The 15179-nt window shown below is 42.7% G+C and overlaps 1 protein-coding gene across 2 annotated transcripts in view; it reads right to left on the bottom strand.

Moving 5' to 3' along the window:
• Positions 1 to 15179, bottom strand: part of LOC123773950 (solute carrier family 45 member 3) — a 59897-nt gene that overhangs the window by 22511 nt on the left and 22207 nt on the right. The window contains exon 1 of one of the 2 annotated variants that reach the window (XM_069318673.1): positions 3750 to 3910. The exons of the other annotated variant lie outside the window; for it this stretch is intronic. The gene's annotated coding sequence lies outside the window, so the exon portion shown is untranslated. Of the gene's footprint in view, positions 1 to 3749; positions 3911 to 15179 lie in introns of those variants that run through there. 2 annotated transcript variants of the gene reach the window in all.

Raw genomic sequence — 15179 nt, 5'->3', positions numbered from 1 at the left:
GTGTGTGTGTGTGTGTGTGTGTGTGTGTGTGTGTGTGTGTGTGTGTGTGTGTGTGTGTGTGTGTGTGCGCGCGCGCGCGCGCGCGCGCGCATGCATGCATGTATGTATGTATGTATATATACACTATATACACTGTACAGTATATAGTCTGATAAACGGCAGCTTTTCTGTGATCCAATAATGCCCAATATCTAATATATTTTGTGTTAGCAAAAAACTAACATCAATGTACAATAATTTATTGTCAGTAGATTAATATGGTAATTTATTTCTTTTGTAAGTAGTTGACATTATAATTATTAGGCGTGGAGATCAGATGTAATTGTTAATCTGAAAATCTCAGCCGAGGTCTAATTAAGACCATTTGTGCCCTCTGTAATCATTTTTGTGCATGACAAGAGTACCGTACTCGCCGTCCCCACCACCACGTTCCACCCATATGACCAGCGTCTCCACCACCTTGTAACACCTACAGGAAAAATATATCTTCCACATCCATATTATAAAAATGTTCTCCGCTCACTTCTCTCAGCCGATATTCTGTGGAGTACATTCACTTTATCATATTTTCCTAGAATCTTAGATGATCACCCAATAAGAAATTTCCGAAACGTATTTTCCCTGACTGGCTCTTTGCTCAAGATTTTCCGTGTTCCTCAAGGAGACAGCGTTCTCTAGATACTAAAATTAGAATGAGAAACTATATACGTAACCTGTACAAATCATTACAATGTCCCCTGATCCTACAGGTTCGAGTCCTCGCCAACTCTTACCTAAAGCCTCGCCAACGGACTTTTATTACAGCTCTTGTAACAGCCTACGACACCAGAAGCCATTGACAACTCCCCACAAACACTGCCTTAGCCACTGTGCATAACATTTCCCGGGGAAAATTAGGATCAAGGTCTTGCCCAAAACGCTATGCGTGCTAGTGGCTGTACAGGAATGTAAAACCTCTTATGTGTGTGTGTGTATTATATACACACACCCATACTCCCAGGAGCAACGCAACTGGTAACTACAGGACGCCTTAATCCACTTGACCATCAGAGTATGGGTTCGAGTCACTTCTGGGGTGTGAGTTTTCAGTCGCATATAGTCCTGGGGACCATTCAGGCTTGTTCACATATTATATATATATATATATATATATATATATATATATATATATATATATATATATATATATATATATATATATATATATATATTACAAAATACCAAAATACTAACAGGCAAGAAAATATGCCTGTGGCATGTTTCCAGAGTCCTGCTCTTGTAGCCTCAACCCGTGTCAAGCTTCCGTGGGGAATATCTGATCAGCCAGGTTTAAACTACCTGCACCGAGCATGCTTACGCACCAAATCACAAATTGGCAAGCAGAAAAACATATCTTCACACCTAATATATATATATATATATATATATATATATATATATATATATATATATATATATATATATATATATAGGAAAGTATAACCACAAGGGTACACTCCAAGATACCGTAAAGCACACTGAAGCCTCCCAGTCAGAAGAGAACACCGCCTAGCAATGATGAGCATATCAAAATAACAAAGGCTAGATGCAGCAACTGGTCTTCCACCAGCATAGGGGCTGGGAACCGGTTCTCACTCACACAAAAGGCCAGGCAAGGACAGTGGCAGACACTTTACAAGTCGTCGACGAAACTAAACAAGTAAACAACGTCACATAACCGCTCGAGCCATTGACTACAGGGCACAATTACAAATTAGGCTTATCATCAAAAACAAAAATAGTAAAGGCAGATTACTGGGTAAACAGCACAGAGCTAGTAAGATTATATATGCCTACAAGAGGCCAAGGGAATAATATGGGGTAATATTTGAAGGCAACAGGTGGTGTAAATTAACCTTTATTGCTAGACTGTTTCAAACATGGAAAATCCTTTACACAACCCGGCACGCGCACACATCGCACGCACCCCACACACACACACACACACACACACACACACACACACACACACACAGGGAGGGAATTATCAGGAAAAGCGCCAAAGCCGTTAAGACTATATAGCTACACAGAGCACAGGCAGCAGACAAGTTCGTCCCAGTCCATAAGGAAACTAATGAAATGCTGACTAGAAACCAATGGTTTAATCAGAGATGTGAGCTAGCAGAGCAACTAAGTACAAGGGCGTGGAGAAACTACAGAAATAAGAGGACACTTGAGAGCAGAGAAAGATACCAGAGCGCCAGGAATGATTACGTCAGGGTGAGAAGAGAGGCAGGAAGACAATATGAAAATGACATAGCAAGCAAGGCAAAGACTCAGCCTAAATTGTGGCACATCAAGAGAAAAACAACAGTGAAGGAACAGATAATAAAACTGAGGACAGGGGCAGACAGATTTACCTCTAATGACAAAGAAGTGTGTGAAGAACAATAAAAAATTCCAGGAGGTCTTCATAGTATAGCAAGGAGAAGTCCCAGAGATAAGAGAGGGAATATCTAACCAAACACACTAGATGAGTTTGTGATTACCAGTTGGGGGGGGGGGGAGGAAGCATCTGCTGGGGTTGGATGTGACAGAGGCTACAGGCCCGGATGGAATCTCACCATGGATACTGAAGGAAGGAGCAGAAGCTCTGTGCCAGCCACTCCCCATGGTGTATAACAAATCACTGGTAACAGGTGAACTGTTAAGAACTTTGAAGACAACAGTGTGTGCAAGTTTAAGAAAATATATTAAGATAATACAGTGCATACATTCATATACGAGGTGGTACAATAATTTAAAAGTTTACATTATCATTAACTTTCATTAATAAATGGTATATTAAAATATACCATACTAATACATTACTTGCTGATATACCATAGCAATACTTAAGCACCTGATAGTATGTACCAAACACTAACACCAAAACTAGAACCAGTCATCAACAATACCAAAATACTAACAGGTAAGAAAATATGCCTGTGGCATGTTTCCAGAGTCCTGCTCTTGTAGCCTCAACCCGTGTCAAGCTTCCGTGGGGAATATCTGATCAGCCAGGTTTAAACTACCTGCACCGAGCATGCTTACGCACCAAATCACAAATTGGCAAGCAGAAAAACATATCTTCACACCTAATATATAACATTTTGAACTAAATCAACCAATCTGTCAAATATGCGATGCTTTAGTAAAAAATTAAAGCATTATATAATCTTGACGTCTCCTGAGAATCGGCCTCAAAAGGTTGGAAGCGTTCCTGGTTAGACATAACGCATTTTTACGGAGTGTCAAACGATGAGAACGAACTGCATTATTTTTTTTTTTTTTTGAGATATATACAAGAGTTGTTACATTCTTGTACAGCCACTAGTACGCGTAGCGTTTCGGGCAGGTCCCTGGAATACGATCCCCTGCCGTGAAGTTTCGGGCAGGTCCCTGGAATACGATCGCCACCCGCAAAGAATCGTTGTTACAACCAAGTACACATTTTACTGTTGAGTTAAACAGAGGCTACAGTTAAGGATTTGCGCCCAGTAAATCCTCCCCGGCCAGGATACGAACCAACAGCATCAGCTGTTGGGAACACGGAGGACCAATCAGTAACACAAGATAACCCCACTATCAAGGGTGGAGAGGCTAACCCAGTGACCTTTCAAAGCAGCGTAACAGCAAGGCTGGTAACGCTTGATCAAACTTTCTTTGCAAATCACGCTAAAGGTCAAGGGAAACGCACACGGCAATTATTTTTCGCCACAACTACTCACAATTTTCTGTCCGTAGAGCTCGTGGGGGTCAGAGTCACAGGGTGTCGTATCAAGTGTCACGACGAACTGTGTTCTGTAGGGAAATTTGCCAGGTAGTGCCGCCCGCGACTCACGGCGTGGGAGTGGGTGATGCGGTGTGAAGGGAAGGGTGTAGAGGAATGGCAGGGTTGGGGAGGTGTCCTCTTCACATGGGTCCTATGAGCTACCGCAGGGAAGCTTGTAAATGTAGCTTATGGCAGGGTGTGTAACGGCTAGCTATAAACACAGCTGACACATGTGTGAGTGATGTCACAGTCCTCCACAAGTGTTCAATTGATGGGTAGCGAGTGATACAGGTGGAGGGAGGAAAAGAAGAGGTAAAAAGGAAAGGCTGCCTTCGATAAACTAGTCATCCTGAGATCAGCCAAGCGAAATAGAGCGAAATAATCAACTTGCACAACCTGACTATGGGTCAAGGAGAATGGGCCAGCCCTCCACTCAGCGTCAACTGCAACTGAATGGAATGCCTTGCCCAATCACATACTCTATCTCCAGCACGGGTACATTCCGCAAAACTGGTATGTGACTAAACCTTCTGATTTGGTCTATGGTCCAACATGAATAGCCAAGCCTACGGTTAGCTATTCATGCTGGGTGGCAGCCGATGTTTAGAAGAAATACAAAACGCATCCACTCGCTCGCAATATGAACCTTCATACCGAGCTTGTTGAAGAAACATTTCAAAAGCGTGTTATTTCCCAATGGGCATCAAACTAAGAAAAAACTTGCATTAGGAAGAGTTGGATCCAAAGTCTAGTGTGGTGACCAACAGGGATATTCTTCTGATGCAATTCTACAACTAGACCAACATGATAGAACCGTTGTCACCAGCCATTAGATATATGATATCTGCTTGATGGGGTTCTGGGAGTTCTTCTACTCCCCAAGCCCGGCCCGAGGCCAGGCTCGATGCTGCCAGACCATTTTACCTCCAAGATGCAGACCCTCGATTCAAGAATTACAACCTTCACAGCTTGTATCAAGCACTCTGTCAAACAAGATCACGTCCATTACCTTCTTAAATCACTCGACATAGATAAGCCAATGGGGCCAGATAAGGTAAGCCACAGACTATTACACAGCTGTGCAGACAGAAGCGTACTTAAACAGTAACAGGCTTGGATACCCATGTGCATGGTGGAATGGGCTTCCAGGCTCCAGAAGGGGAGAGGAAATGTCAGCACTGTGGAGAAATGCCCGACAAAATCACTGGAACATTACCTAACAGAGTGCACAGTTACAAACCACCTAAGATTTCCACCGAGATTTAACCTGCGCAGAAAGTTACAGAAACTATTTAACCTGCGCAGAAACATCCACACACTGGAAAACCCCTTACTGAAGCCAACATTCGAGTCATAAATATTCATCCACAACCTCAGTGAGCCTAAAATAAGTAACACGTAATGGGCCAGCAATCTCTGCGCAAAGCCTACGCAGAGATGTGAAAAGCAAACCTGCACGGAGGGCACAGGTGTGTGGCCCGACAAGCACAGGAAGCAGGTGTGGCCCCCGGACTCGCCGTGCACCACACTATAACCCACAGACCCTCCAGTTCTTTTGTTTTTGTTTGTAGTCGATCGCGACCTTGCCACCTGATACAGGAAGCCCACAGGCGCCTCCTGCTGCAGCTGCTCCACGAATTCCAACTATGACAGCTCGCTGTCGGAAAATCCGACACCATTTAATAATATCATACAGACAGATAAGAGCTGCTGTATTACCAACAAGTTACCCATAGAAAACGTAACTTGTAGTGGAATTACCGTCTAAAGAAAACGGGATATCATCACCACATACTATTATATTCTCCACCTATTATGGTGGGAATTATTCTTAAATACATTAGTCTTTGGACTTTACCATCACAAAAACATCTCATATAAATTAACTTAATTATCAATATTAAAGTAGAGTAAATGTGACCCTTCTATCACGTTCTGAAATCTGGACAATGTAAGCCAGGCGTCAGAGGGAGGAAGGGGCAGCCATTGTTGTTATATGAGACCAGAGGCTCACACGGGAGCAAATTCGGCTCCTGTTAAATTTACTTGGACGTAGTGTTATGGAACCCAAAGGTGTACCATTGTCAACACGCTGTCTACAAATACAAGTTAAGTGTCTATCCGAAACCCGTTTATCATTCATTTATGGCCATTAATGTCAGGATATAGGGTTAGCCGGTTAGAACGCGAAATCGCCTCATACTAAAGGTAATTAAGCCAGGTCTTTAATGTTCCATGTACTGTATAGTGTTTTCTCTGATATAGCTTGTCATATATAGGATTCTGGCTTCACAGCTAGCGCACTTTTGACAGGTCAAGACGAGGATGCAAGATTATGTGCACCAGTTACTGGGTGATAGAAGCTACCTCAAAGAGGATAATTTGGTGTCTACACTCTAGTTATACCTGGTGGACTAACCTGCTGTACTATAAGAGAAGGAACCTCATCAATGTATGTAGTAGTTACTGTAGTTTGATTGGCTGCATATATATATAAACTATTAAACCCCCCCTAATGTGTAGAGGATCGATTTGTGAGATTATGAGATTATTGCAGAAATACAGTCCACTTATCATTATACAAATTGTTATCGAAGTATATAAATTAACGTAAATATAAATTCTATATATATTCATATAAATTAAATAAATATAAATCTCACAGGTCGGTTCCCACATTATTTGGTCATCTTCGAACCGGATGACGGATTATTTGATCCTTTGAACCCACATTTGGTCATCTTAGTACGGGATGAACCAGTTAACCAAACCAGTGGATTCATTAAATATACTAGTGCAGTGTTATTTAAACAAAGCCAGTCAAGACAGCGGCGTTGCCTCGTGGGAGCTCAGGAGCCTCCCTCAGCCCAGATCAGCCTTAGTCAGCGGTTTCATGCACACCCACAGAAATTTGGTGGCGTGTTATTTCGTGAAATGACAGCGCTAATATAGAATCCAGCCAAATTAGTGACTCTGTCTTCGCGAGATTGTTCACGGATTTCGTGGTGTTACATTTCGCGAGAGATTATCTACGAATTTTGTGGACTTTATTTCGCGAGGTCACTAATAATATTTAATACTTCTAGATAATATTAGAAGTTTCATAGAGGCTAATTAAGAGGCTATTATCAATAATTGTGTATATTATTTCTCCAAAATAGAGAATTATTTAATATATATTGCACTAGTGATCACAGTATAATATTTACTAATTGCCAACCCACAACAGGGTAGGATATTAACCATTGACTAGTTGAACTATTATCGTTCATCCTAGTCCCATTATTACCATAGTCAGTTGTACTATATTGAACAACCTAACACCATTAATGAATGGTCCAGACCCTATTTTGGGTGTAATTTTTATCAACTCGAGTTGAGTTGTATATATAATAAATTACTTATGATCATTACACCTTTGAGTGATTAATTAGTGTCTCTACCATCCTAGGGTGATATAGAAGAGCTAACCTAAAGGTACTTCCAGTGACACTGGTTTATCACTCAAATCATTAGTGTGTATGATTGTATATATATAATGTGTATTAATTTTAAGTGCTAACCTCTAGTAGAGGTAGGATTATTGCCTAGTGAGTGCAGAATTTAACCCTAGGCTACCATCAGTGCTTGTTCAGTATTATGAGCAGCCCAAATACAAGCCCCACAAGGCTTCACCAACTAGCCAGGATGGATAATGCAGGGAGAATGAAAAGAACCCTTGCAGGTCTTAAAGGCCACTTAACAAGACAGATCAAGAAATGTGAAGATTTGTCACAACAATCTCAAGTTGATTATGCTGACCTGGAAAGCTATTATCAAGCAGCTGCAGGTAAATTTGAGCAAATCAAATGTCAAATAGCAACATATGTGGCTGAACTTGCCAACACCAATTTATCAGAAACAGAAATAGACGACATTATGGTTGATCTTGCGAATTATGAAGATCACACTCAGGCCACGTTACAGCCTTATGTCAAATTAATTGCCCAGAACAAGGCAACAGCAACAACAACAACAGTTGCATCTAATACGAGTCAAGCAGAAGCTCGACTCCCTCCAATTAATTTACCCACTTACTCAGGAAAAGATGAGGAAGATTGGGACGAATTTTGGAACAAATTCGTTGACCTTGTAGACTCAAAACAATCTTTACCAAAGAGTAGTAAATTCTCTTATTTGCAAGGCCAATTATCAGGTGAGGCTAAAACAGTAGTATCCCATCTGAGATTAACTAATGACGGCTATGATCTGGCAGTAAAACTCCTCAAGGATAATTATGCTGATCCAGAAGTAAGAACATCACATTTAGTTCATGAGCTGTTGAATTTACCCCCACCGGAGGCTTCAGCTGATTCACTCCAAGTCTTCAAGCTGGAGGTAGAATCATTGATCAATGCCCTCAGCCTGACAGCAGATACAAACGGGGCTGAGTGGGTCTTGAAAATAATTGTCCAGGAAAAAATACCTAGGGACATATTGAGACAAATGAGTGCTCATTACAATAAAAGCATCTTAGCCATGAATGAAATATCTGAAGGTTTAAAGTCAGTAGTTCATCAATTACGAACACATGACAAATTAAAACCACCAAGTAAACCCTCAGAAACTAATAATAGTAAACCACAGAGTACCAAAGGTACTCCAAATCAATCTAGACAATATAATTCAACACCAAAGTGGAACAGTGGCAGTGTGGGCGTATATGCAGTGGGACCCTCCAAGCCTATAGTTACTGTGTCACCCAAGAACATGACACGAAAGGGTACAGGAAGCTATGGAACATGTTTGTTCTGCAATGAGAAACATTCAATGTACCACTGCTCTAATTTTCCTGATAGTGACGCCCGTGTTGAGCGACTCAAAGATTTGCAACATTGCACGAGGTGCCTCAGGAAACATAACATCAAGGACTGTGATACCCAATTACATACCTGTAATAGGTGTAACAAAGGTCAGCACCATGCAGCATTGTGCAGAGACACCAAAACAACGTCTCCAAACCCCAAGGTGGAAGATAGCATTCCCACCACAGTACAGTACTGCAAGGTGCAACCAACAAAGAGTGTCCAATCGGCAAAGTCTAAAGGTAATACGACTTTGCCTACTGCCCAAATTACCATCCTGAATAAGAGGGCCAAGGTCCATACCCGTGGGTTGTTTGACCAAGGATCCCAGAGAACATATATCACTAAAAAGCTGGCAGATGAACTACAATTAAGGCCTGTAGCCCAGATGTCATTCAACATCTCAGGGTTTGTAACAGATGCAGGACCTCAAGTCTACCAGGTGGTACAACCATCAGTACGCTTAGGCAGGTACGTCTGTCGAGTACAAGCCATTGTGGTGGACAAAATACCAGTAGACCTACAAGTTCAAGGTCTGAGAGCAACAGCCAAATTCCTGAGAAATAGAGGAATAAAATTGGCAGATAATATTAAGTCTGATCACCTCACCGACTTCGGTCTCCTTGTAGGGACAGACTATTGTCATCGATTCATCGGTAGCCCTACTAAATATCAGGGTATAACCATGTTAAACTCTGCAGGAGGTAAATTACTCTCAGGCCCAGTATCAAGCCTGAGGAGACCTATGCCTGCAGATAAACAATACCAGTAGAGATCTAAATTTGTCAGCTGATTATATTTCTCCAGTAGCATTATACTAAGGAGATTACAGCTGACTATACCAACAGAGGTTGATGTTAGTATCATCATTTAAAGCTGGAGATGAGTTCATGAGGCTTCAGTGGCAAATCAGTGAACAGTAGCCTAAAACAGCTACAAGTCACTGCGACCAATGTCACTGAACCCACTGCAGTCTCAGAACCATACTTTACTTTAATGATGAGCTATTCAATCTTCTGAATCAATTAACTAAATTAAACCCCAATAAATCTGATGACTGATTTGATACATTTATTATTTAATCAAGATGTATTCCATGGGCCTCAGTGTTTATATATCAGTGACCAGTTACCTGAACAAACTTCAAGTTATATCTAATGTCACTGATCTCACTGCAGTCCCTGAATCATACTTGACTGTAGTACTTGATCACATTCAGTCTTCTGGGTTAAATAATAAGTAATAAGGCTTGAATATTAGCCTTTCAAGAGTTGACAGGGAAATGAAATCGCATTAGACTTCTAACCCCTACAACTCTAGTACGGGACATCCGTCCTGTACGAACAGACACACAAATGTGTGATTACTAACTACTAACTTCAAATTAATGTAATAATTCGAAGGAGGAGTATCGGTGTTCGTCTGTTCTAAAGAGGACTTCGACCCGTGAGCAGCCCCCTGGGGAATTATGTCGGAAAATCCGACACCATTTAATAATATCATACAGACAGATAAGAGCTGCTGTATTACCAACAAGTTACCCATAGAAAACGTAACTTGTAGTGGAATTACCGTCTAAAGAAAACGGGATATCATCACCACATACTATTATATTCTCCACCTATTATGGTGGGAATTATTCTTAAATACATTAGTCTTTGGACTTTACCATCACAAAAACATCTCATATAAATTAACTTAATTATCAATATTAAAGTAGAGTAAATGTGACCCTTCTATCACGTTCTGAAATCTGGACAATGTAAGCCAGGCGTCAGAGGGAGGAAGGGGCAGCCATTGTTGTTATATGAGACCAGAGGCTCACACGGGAGCAAATTCGGCTCCTGTTAAATTTACTTGGACGTAGTGTTATGGAACCCAAAGGTGTACCATTGTCAACACGCTGTCTACAAATACAAGTTAAGTGTCTATCCGAAACCCGTTTATCATTCATTTATGGCCATTAATGTCAGGATATAGGGTTAGCCGGTTAGAACGCGAAATCGCCTCATACTAAAGGTAATTAAGCCAGGTCTTTAATGTTCCATGTACTGTATAGTGTTTTCTCTGATATAGCTTGTCATATATAGGATTCTGGCTTCACAGCTAGCGCACTTTTGACAGGTCAAGACGAGGATGCAAGATTATGTGCACCAGTTACTGGGTGATAGAAGCTACCTCAAAGAGGATAATTTGGTGTCTACACTCTAGTTATACCTGGTGGACTAACCTGCTGTACTATAAGAGAAGGAACCTCATCAATGTATGTAGCTATTACAGTAGTTTGATTGGCTGCATATGTGTAATATAAACCCCCCCTAATGTGTAGAGGATCGATTTGTGAGATTAAGAGATTATTGCAGAAATACAGTCCACTTATCATTATACAAATTGCTATCGAAGTATATAAATTAACGTAAATATAAATTCATATAAATTAAATAAATATAAATCTCACAGGTCGGTTCCCACACTCGCTCCCACTCCTGTTTACACTGCCAGCTGTTCCCCCCCTGGGGTGGGGGGGGGGCGTAGTCGAACCCTAGAAACACACTGTTATAAACATAAAAACATAAGAACAAAGGCAACTGCAGAAGGCCTATTGGCCCATACGAGGCAGCTCCTATCTATAACCACCCAATCCCACTCATATACATGTTCAACCCGCGCTTGAAACAATCGAGGGATCCCACCTCCACCACGTTACGCGGTAATTGGTTCCACAAATCAACAACCCTGGTACCGAACCAGTATTTACCCAAGTCTTTCCTAAATCTAAATTCATCCAATTTATACCCATTGTTTGGTGTTCTGTCTTGCGTTGATACTTTTAATACTCCATTAATATCCCCTTTGTTGTGTCCATTAATCCACTTGTAAACCTCTATCATGTCACCCCTAACTTTTCGACTTTGCAGTGAATGCAATCAAGTATGTTCTTAATTCTTATGTTCTTAATACAGTACTTCCTTAGCCTCAAAACGAGCACAATATGAAGATTCTACCTCAATTATACAAGAGTTACATACAAGAGTTGTTACATTCATGTACAGCCACTAGTACGCGTAGCGTTTCGGGCAGGTCCCTGGAATACGATCCCCAGCCGCGAAGAATCGTTTTTTCATCCAAGTACACATTTTACTGTTGCGTTAAACAGAGGCTACAGTTAAGGAATTGCGCCCAGTAAATCCTCCCCGGCCAGGATACGAACCCATGACATAGCGCTCGCGGAACGCCAGGCGAGTGTCTTACCACTACACCACGGAGACTGTATGTACTTACAGTCTGTATTGTACTGTATGTTAGAAGCTTAATGCTTAATCTTCAACCAATCATTCCCAACACTGAGCCTGTTCTCTCTTGTCAGAGAGCTGGCCAGTTCACGTGTATTTCAGCATACATGGGTCTCCCTACATGAATGCTGTGTACCATTCATTTCCAGGGTGGAATAGGTGGGAGGGTATATGAACGTGGGAGGGTATATGAAGGTGGGAGGGTATGTGGGAAGGTATGAGGAGGAAGGGTATGTGGGAGGGTATGAGGAGGGAGGATGAGAACGTTGCAGAAACAAGCACACACATCAGGCTTGGTGTACGTGCAGTGCTTCCGGCAGGAGGTGGGCGGGATGGGTGTGGAAGGGCTGGGAGGAAGGAACAGATACAGGGAAGGGAAAGACAGAAAATGGAGGGAAGACCTGAAAGGATAGCAGAAGCAGGGTTTGGGAGGAAAACAACAAAGCTGAGAGAGAGAGAGAGAGAGAGAGAGAGAGAGAGAGAGAGAGAGAGAGAGAGAGAGAGAGAGAGAGAGAGAGAGAGAGAGAGAGAGAGAGAGAGAGAGAGAGAGAGATTCTGCTTCTTGGCCTTCCTTTCCTTCATAAATTCACTTGAATACAATATTGGCCAGTTCACCAATTAGGGGCCTGACAGCTGAGTGGACAGCGCTTCGGAGTCGTAGTCCTGAAGTTCGGGTTCGATCCCTAGTGGAAGTCTGGCCGCGGCGGGAACGCAAAGCCCCGAAATCATTACACACTCGAAAGAGTGAGTGAGTGTGTGTGTGTGTGTGTGTGTGTGTGTGTGTGTGTGTGTGTGTGTGTGTGTGTGTGTGTGAGAGTGTGTGTGAGAGTGTGTGTGAGAGTGTGTGTGAGAGTGTGTGTGAGAGTGTGTGAGAGTGTGTGTGTGTGTGTGTGTGTGTGTGTGTGTGTGTGTGTGTGTGTGTGTGTGTGTGTGTGTGTGTGTGAGAGTGTGTGTGAGAGTGTGTGTGAGTGTGTGTGTGTGAGAGTGTGTGTGTGAGAGTGTGTGTGAGAGTGTGTGTGAGAGTGTGTGAGAGAGTGTGTGTGAGAGTGTGTGTGAGAGTGTGTGAGAGTGTGTGTGAGAGTGTGTGTGAGTGTGTGTGTGAGAGTGTGTGAGAGTGTGTGTGAGTGTGTGTGAGAGTGTGTGTGAGAGTGTGTGTGAGAGTGTGTGAGTGTGTGTGTGAGTGTGTGGGGGGGGGGGGGGTGGAGAGGGCACGCCGGGCCATTCCATGCCCCTGGTATGCACTAGCCAGGAAGGTCAGCTGTACCTATGCCCCTGGTATGCACTAGCCAGGAAGGTCAGCTGTACCTCATTGTCACCAGTCATCGCAACCCCCCCCCCCCTCCCCAAACCACCACCACCACACCTACCCAAATCATCCTCCTACTGCTCCCAACCCCTAGCTTCGCCACCTTCAACAACCTAAATAAATATATTATGTCTAATATGTTTCCTCTCTCTGTCCAAGCGACGTAAAGTCTAAATTCTCTCGGCCTTCATACCTCATCACTACCAAATCTAGGGCAAGCCTCGTTGTAAACCTCTGCTTTTCCATTTCCAATTCGCGTTTTTTTTTTTTTTGAGATGGAGGACTCCATTAGAGGAAAGCATACCTTAGGACTTGCCTTATCGAGGTGTCGTAGAGTTTTTGAAAGATGTTATTAACTGTTGCTAGTGTAGAGTATGCTGCTGTTTTCATCCTATTTAAATGTAATCTTGGTGTTAGGCTTTTTGTTATATCCACCCTCTAATCGTTGCAATGCGGTAGTTTATTCATTATGTACAGTTTTCTGGTCTCCTGGCACCTGTTCTCGATTTTATCACCTTACACTTCCTGGTGTTGATATCCATAGCCATTTCTCGGACCATTTCTTTTGCAATCATCATATATCTCTACTCATTAATTCTGCATTGTCGTCAAAAGGTGACACGTATGATATAATCCTTAATTGGATCATTAAAAAAATTGAATTAGTAATGTTTAGAATCGATCTTTTCAGATACTCCGATTTTGAGGCGTGTGCTGTGGGGGGTGTGGTGTGGGGGGTGTGGGGGGGGTATGTGGGGTGTGTGTGGGGGTGTGTGTGGGGGTGTGTGTGGGGGTGGGTGTGGGGGGGTGTGGGGGGGTGTGGGGGGGGTGGTAAGGGGGTGGTGGGTATGTGTATGGATGGGTGTGTGCGCGCGCAAGGGGTGTATGGGTGGGTGTGTGTAAGGGGTGTATGGGTGTGTGTGTGTAAGGGGTGTATGGATTTGTGTGCATGAGTGTTTGGCGAGTGGGAGGTATAATTACCTAAGTGTAGTAACAGGATGAGAGCTAAGCTCGGGTGTCCCATCTTCCCAGTATACTCTGTATGACACTTTGCCACTACTGACTGTTTTGGCCTCCATCACATTCTTGCTTAATTATACCAAACGTCTACAACTCTGTTTGCAAAAAAGGGAACTTTCTAAGGTTTTTCCGGCAGCTTTGTTTTCTTAGCTTGAGTGTATGACATTTTGTTCTTTAAGATGTAGGCTTCAAGAATTCTTATGTCAATTTGTTGACCAATCCACACACTAGAAAATGAAGGAACGACGACGTTTCGGTCCGTCCTGGACCATTCTCAAGTCGATTGTGATAGACTTGACACAATCGACTTGAGAATGGTCCAGGACGGACTGAAACGTCGTCATCCCTTCATTTTCTAGTGTGTGGATTGGTCAACATACTTCAGCCACGTTATTGTGACTCATCGCCTTCTTATGTCAATTCCTGTTAGTATTTTGCATATAGTGATCATATCACCTCTTTCTTCTATCTTCTATCATAGGTATATTTAACACTTTTGGCCTCTCCCATAGCACTTGCTTTTCAGTTTCAGAATTCATTTATTTACAAGATTGTATGAATGTGTGTGCAGCTGGTGTGAATATATATATCCAATACACCATCACCCCCAACTCTCCGGTCCCAGGTGTTTGCACACCCGCAACACCTGTCTCTACACCTACCTCGTCACCAAACTACCAACCACCCAATCACCCATGTACTACGTGTCAAAATCAGAAAGGTAGGGTTGTATCACAAGAGGAGAGGTTGGGGTGAATCACAAGAGGGGGGCTGGGGAATCACAAAAGGAGGGGTTGGGGGGAGTTAGGCTAGCACCAGAGGGAGGGGGGGGGGGTGTGTGGGGAGATGGCCTCGCTCTGGGTACCTGAACCCCCTTCCTCCATCTTCCTCCTGAGTCTCATAGCACGCACCTCGGCACCAGT

The sequence above is a fragment of the Procambarus clarkii genome, chromosome 91 (genome assembly GCF_040958095.1).
Source record: "Procambarus clarkii isolate CNS0578487 chromosome 91, FALCON_Pclarkii_2.0, whole genome shotgun sequence".
Taxonomy (NCBI): Eukaryota; Metazoa; Arthropoda; class Malacostraca; order Decapoda; family Cambaridae; genus Procambarus; species Procambarus clarkii.
The sequence above is the reverse complement of the archived record's forward strand: the minus strand, read 5'-3'. Positions and strand labels throughout refer to the sequence as shown.